This window comes from Gekko japonicus, unplaced genomic scaffold (assembly GCF_001447785.1).
Source record: "Gekko japonicus isolate JY-2015 unplaced genomic scaffold, Gekko_japonicus_V1.1 scaffold1115, whole genome shotgun sequence".
In the NCBI taxonomy this organism is placed as follows: Eukaryota; Metazoa; Chordata; class Lepidosauria; order Squamata; family Gekkonidae; genus Gekko; species Gekko japonicus.
Genome location: NW_015176484.1, coordinates 57,511 through 63,261, shown reverse-complemented (window position 1 = coordinate 63,261; position 5,751 = coordinate 57,511).

Below are 5,751 nucleotides of genomic sequence, written 5' to 3'. Positions count from 1 at the left end.
ATTCTTTTGAATTATGGTGCTGGAGAAGACTCTTGAGAGTCCCTTGGACTACCAGGAGATCAAATCAGTCAATCCTGTTCCCTGGAAGGCCAGATACTGAAGCTGAAGCTCAAAGACTTTGGCCACCCAATGAGAAGGAAGCACTCACTGGAGAAGACCCTGATGCTTGCAAAGATTGAAAGTCAAAGAAGAAGGGGACGGCAAAGGATGAGAGGGTTAGACAGTGTTATCAACGCAACAAACATGGAATTAAGCAAACTCCGGAGGACGGTGGAAGACAGGAGTGCCCGCATGATGTGGTCCATGGCGTTGCAAAGAGTCGGACTCGACTGTGCAACTGAACAACAACAACAAATGGATCAAGATGGGTAGCTGTGTTAGTCTGTCACAAATCACAGACCTTTATTGGCATAACCATGTTAGTCTGTCGATAGCAGGAGCAAAGAGCAAGAGTCCAGTAGGATCTCAAATACTAACAACATTTGTGGCAGGGGAGGCACTTTCATGAGTCATTGCTCACTTCTTCTGGTAATGGATGTGGAATGGAGGAGGAGGAGGAGATTGGCTTTATACCCTGTCCTTCAGTACCCAAAGGAGTCTCAGAGCGGCTTACAAACTCCTTTCCCTTCCCCTCCCCACAACAGACACCCTGTGAGGTAGGTGGGGCTGAGAGAACTCTTTCCAGAACTGCCCTTGAGAGAACAGCTCTGACGGAACTGTGGCTTGCCCAAGGTCATCCAGCAGGTGCAAGTGGGGGAGTGGGGAATCAAACCCGGTTCTCCCAGATTAGAGTCCGTGCACTTAACCACTACACCAAACTGGCTCTTAATGGGACTTCCTTCCCTCTCCCACCACAGAATGACATTATTCTCCCAACTACTGCCTGTGGAGCATAGTGGACCCCCCCCCCCCGAGGGGGGACGACAGTTGGAGGTCTGTTGTAGGAGGGGTGAAATTAGCAAAAATAACCCCCCCTTCTGATAGCAGAAATTTAACATAGGATCCAGGACAACTACTGCTGGAGGTTGTGTCGATTAGACCAGAACACTCCCTCAATAAATCTATTTCACATCATCGCTTCAAAGAGCATGCCAGACCACGCTTCTCTAATAATAATAATTATCGTATGGCAGTACATGCGGTATAGCAGGAGATCGTAAGATTGTCCGGCAACCGGAAGTTCTAGCTCTTTTAGCGTTATACACAATTATATAGTGAGCTAGACTTGCAAGAGATGTTTCAGAGATGGTTTGCCATTATCTGCCTCTCCATCGTGACCCTGGTATTCCCTGGAGGTCTCCCATCCAAATACTAGCCAAGGCCGACCCTGCTTTGCTTCCGTGATCTGATGGGATCGGGCTAGCCTGGGCTAATCCAGGTCATCTAGGCTCATCTAAAACAACCAGAGAGGAACTGAGAAAAGGAATGACAATTCCACGCGGAGTGCCAAGTACACTAAATCATGCGCTATTACATAAGAACATAAGAGACGCCAATGTTGGATCAGGCCAAAGGCCCATCCAGTCCAACACTCTGTGTCACACAGTGGCCAAAACTACCAGGTGCCATCAGGAGGTCCACCAGTGGGGCCAGGACATTAGAAGCCCTCCTACTGTTGACCCCCCCCCAAGCACCAAGAAGACAGAGCATCCCTTGCCCCAGAGCCCCTATCTATACCTTGTGGCTAATAGCCACTGATGGACCTCTGCTCCATATGCTTATCTAATTCCCTTTTGAAGCCGTCCATGCCTGTAGCCGCCACCATCTCCTGTGGCAGTCAATTCCATGTGTTAATCACTCTTTGGGTGAAGAAGGACTTCCTTTTATCCGTTCTAACCCGACCGCTCAGCAATTTCATGGAGGGCCCATGAGTATTGCTTCAAGGCGGGCCCACAATGTTATCCCAACTGTAGGTGTCTCCTTCCAACCTCTTCCAACCTCTTCTAATGCTTTCTGAGAAAACCTGAAACAAAGCTGAAGTTTGTTTGGTTGAAATAAATAGCTGAAACCTTTTAACAGAAACATTCTGGACTCTTTACCTCCAAAAGAAAGAGTTATTGTTCCTCGGGAACGAGGTGTTCAAATCCAGATGATAAATATTTGCCAAGAACTTGGCAGGGACTCGCTTTGCTTCTATCATTCCAGCGATAAGACCTGGCTTCCACGGCATTACCTTCCTTTACTCCCCTTCGCTACCCCCGCGGAGGCGTGAACACCAACGGGGCCGGCCACCGTCAGGAACGAAAGACAACAAGTCTACTCAAATAAAGTTTATTTTTTAAACTACTTTTTTTAAAATTTTCAAAGTTAGCTCCCTTAATTTTAAGGACTCTGGATCGGCTCGCTCTCAGATGCCTTCACTTAAACATCCCATCTACACTCAAATTAGCACTCTCGGAGAAGTATGAATTGCTCCATCTGGAAGTGATTATATTTCAGAGGATGTGCAGCATTAAGTAATTTAAGCTTACTCAAGTGCCTCCCCCCCCTGCAAATAGACCCTTCAATTAAAAAAAATGTTTTAAAAACTTTCTTTACAGCTGCTCAAGACACGCGTCATTTAACGTACAGAAGTGAAAAAACAAAATGATACGTTAAGCAAACCTCGAGGATGCATCTGGCTCTAAGCCGGGCAAAAGTGGGAGTGGTAGTTCGGTTCCACTCCTCAGTGACGGGACCCTCCACTTTGCTTAGATCTACAGGCAGCTGAGAGTCCCCCCCCCCCCAACTTCCAACTGACATCAATAAGGTCATCACGGAGAAAGAACCGGAAGCCTTTCAATGTTCCCTGTATGTAGTGGAGTCTTGTGAGCAAAAAACTCTACTTTGTGAGCTACTGGGATTCAAGTTGTGAGTGAGCGATTTGGCTACTGCTTAAATGAGTTTGCTCTGGAGCCATCCTTCTTGAGCTAAGATCCAAATGTGTGTGCCGGAGGCTAACGAACTGTGAGCTAGCTCACACTAACTCAGCTTAGAGGGAACAGTGGCCTTGATCCAATGCACCTTGATCCTGCTCAGCTGAGAACTCCCTTGACATTTTTATTGATCCAGTTTGGGGAGGGGGGGCTGTGGCTCACTGGTAGGACATCTGCTTGGCATGCAGAAGGTCCCAGGTTCAATCCCAAGTATCTCCGTTGAAAGGATCAGGGAGGAGATGATGGGAGAGACCTCCACCCGAGACCCTGGAGAGCCGCTGCCAGTCTGAGTAGACAGGATTGACTTTGATGGACTGAAGGTCTGATTCAACAGAAGGCAACTTTATGTGTGCCTTGCTTGCAGAGTATCTGTTTGGAAGGCGGAAGGTCCCAGGTTCAATCCCCGGCATCTCCAGTTGAAAGAGCCAGGTAGGAGTTGATGTGAAAGACCTCAGCCAGAGACCCAGGAGAGCCGCTTCCAGTCTGAGTAGACAAGACTGACTTTGACGGACCAAGGATCTGATTCAATGGAAGGCAACTTTATGTGTGCCTTGCTTGCAGAGCATCTGTTTAGAAGGCGGAAAGTCCCAGGTTCAATCCCCGGCATCTCCAGTTGAAAGAACCAGGTAGGAGTTGATGTGAAAGACCTCAGCCAGAGACCCTGGAGAGCCACTCCCACTCTGAGTAGACAAGACTGACTTTGATGGACTGAGGGTCTGAATTAAATAGAAGGCAACTTCATGCGTGCCTTACTTGCAGAGCATCTGCTTGGCAAGCGAAAGGTCCCAGGTTCAATCCCCGGCATCTCCAGTTGAAAGAGCCGGTAGGAGTTGATGTGGAAGACCTTAGCCTGAGACCCTGGAGAGCCGTTTCTGGACTGAGTAGACAAGACTGCCCTTGATGGACCCAGGGTGTTGTGTACTAAGGATGAGTCAGCCTCAACTAGCCCTGGGGTCAGCTTGAGCTTGCATCTACAAACAATAGCTGGCTAGGATCCTAGAATGGACCAATAGAGAAACAGTGTAATGTAAATAGCCTATGGTTGGGAGTTGGGTGTGCTTGGGGTGTGGTTTTCTGCATGCTTAAAAACCAGGCTTCTGCCAGGGATTTTCAGTCCTTCTTCTCCGTGCTGAAATCACGAATAAAGACTGCTGATCACTATACTTGGGGTCTGTTTATCCATGGAGCCCACTATTTAACAGAGGGTCGGATTCTGTATAAGACAGCTTCATGTGGCTCTCAGGAGTGGCTTGACCGTTACGGTCACCAGGACTTTTGTTAGGGTGCTGAGGGCCCTCCCCCCCCCACACCCACCTGGGCTGGGCCACCCAAGAGGCGAGAAGGGCCCACTTGTGGAAGGCAAGAGCCGCCGCCGGTGATCCAGCAGCTTCCCCGGAAACGCCCTACCGGCGTCTCCGTACATAAGGAGGGGCATGGCCCAGGCCGGGGAGCAGGGGGGCGGTCCTGGGAGTGGGGCGGAAGGATAAAAGGGAGTGGAAAAAGAGGAGCAGGGGAGGAGGAGTACGCGGGAGAACCGTAGATGCAGAGAGAGAGAAAGGAACGAGAGAGAGAGAGGGAGGAGGCGAACAGTTCCCCGCGTATTGGCAGAGGGACGCTCCAGGTGAGCTTAACCCCGTCCCCTGTCCATCTGAGGCTCCTCAACCCCCCTCCCTTTTGGAATCCGCTGCTTCCAGGGGCATCCGCCCTACTGCACTACAGCTGAACCCCCCCGACACTACGGCCACTGGGGGCACTCCTCCAGGGCCGAAGGGATGTCCCGACACACTTCAAAAAGGATGTGAGCAAAATCGAGAGAATGCAGAAGAGAGCAACGAGGATGATCAGGGGTCTGGAGACTGAGCCCTACGAGGAAAGGCTGAGGGCCTTGGGAATGTTTAGTTTAGTTAGGGAGAAGAGGAGATTGAGGGGGGACACGATTGCCCTCTTTAAATATTTGAAAGGCAACGGGTTTAAATTACATGCAGAAAGGTATCGGCTGGAAATTAGGAAAAACTTTTTCACGGTCAGGGGGGTTCCAAGGTGGAATCAGCTGCCTGGGGAGGTGGGTGAGCTCCCCTTCACTGACAGCTTTCGAGAAGAGGCTGGACAAATATCTGTCAGAGATGCTCTAGGTTGGTCCTGCATTGGGCCGGGGGTTGGACTAGATGGTCTATATGGCCCCTTCCAACTCTATGATTCTATGGTTCTAAATCATCTGGAAACTCTATCAATACACCTAGAGTAAAACCCCCTTAGTATTCCTCCTCCTTTTTTAAAAAAAGAAAAGTATAATACACATCTCATCCTGCCTCTGTGCCCCTTTGCCTTGAACCGTTTCTATCCTCTAGATGTTCAAGCGCCTTCTGCAATTACAGCAGTTCCTGATGAAATTAATGTTTAATGGCATACTTAATCAGTGCTAGCTGAGGTTAGAATTCTCTTTGGCTGCGCTGTTCAGGAAAAAGGAAGGCGTGCATGTAACCGGGGGGGGGGCACGATGCCACGGATGAGGGCAGGCCGACAGCCACAGGTAGGTGTCCAGGAAGGGGGGGGGGAGTCATGAGTTCAGGTGTTTGTTGAAAGCTGCCGGGTGAGGCTTTGTTTTATTTATTTATTTTTTAATGTCGCGGAGGTCTTGCTCTGATCAGGGGTCATTTCCCTGAATACAACATTGCCCCAAGACAGATACTTCTCTACCAGTAATGCTACAATTTATTTATTTACTTACTTTTATTTATACCCGGCCTTTCTCCCTAATGGGGAGGCCTGTGTCGTTCTCCTCACCTCCGTTTTATTCTCAGAACAACCCTGCGAGGTAGGTTAGGCCGAGAATGTG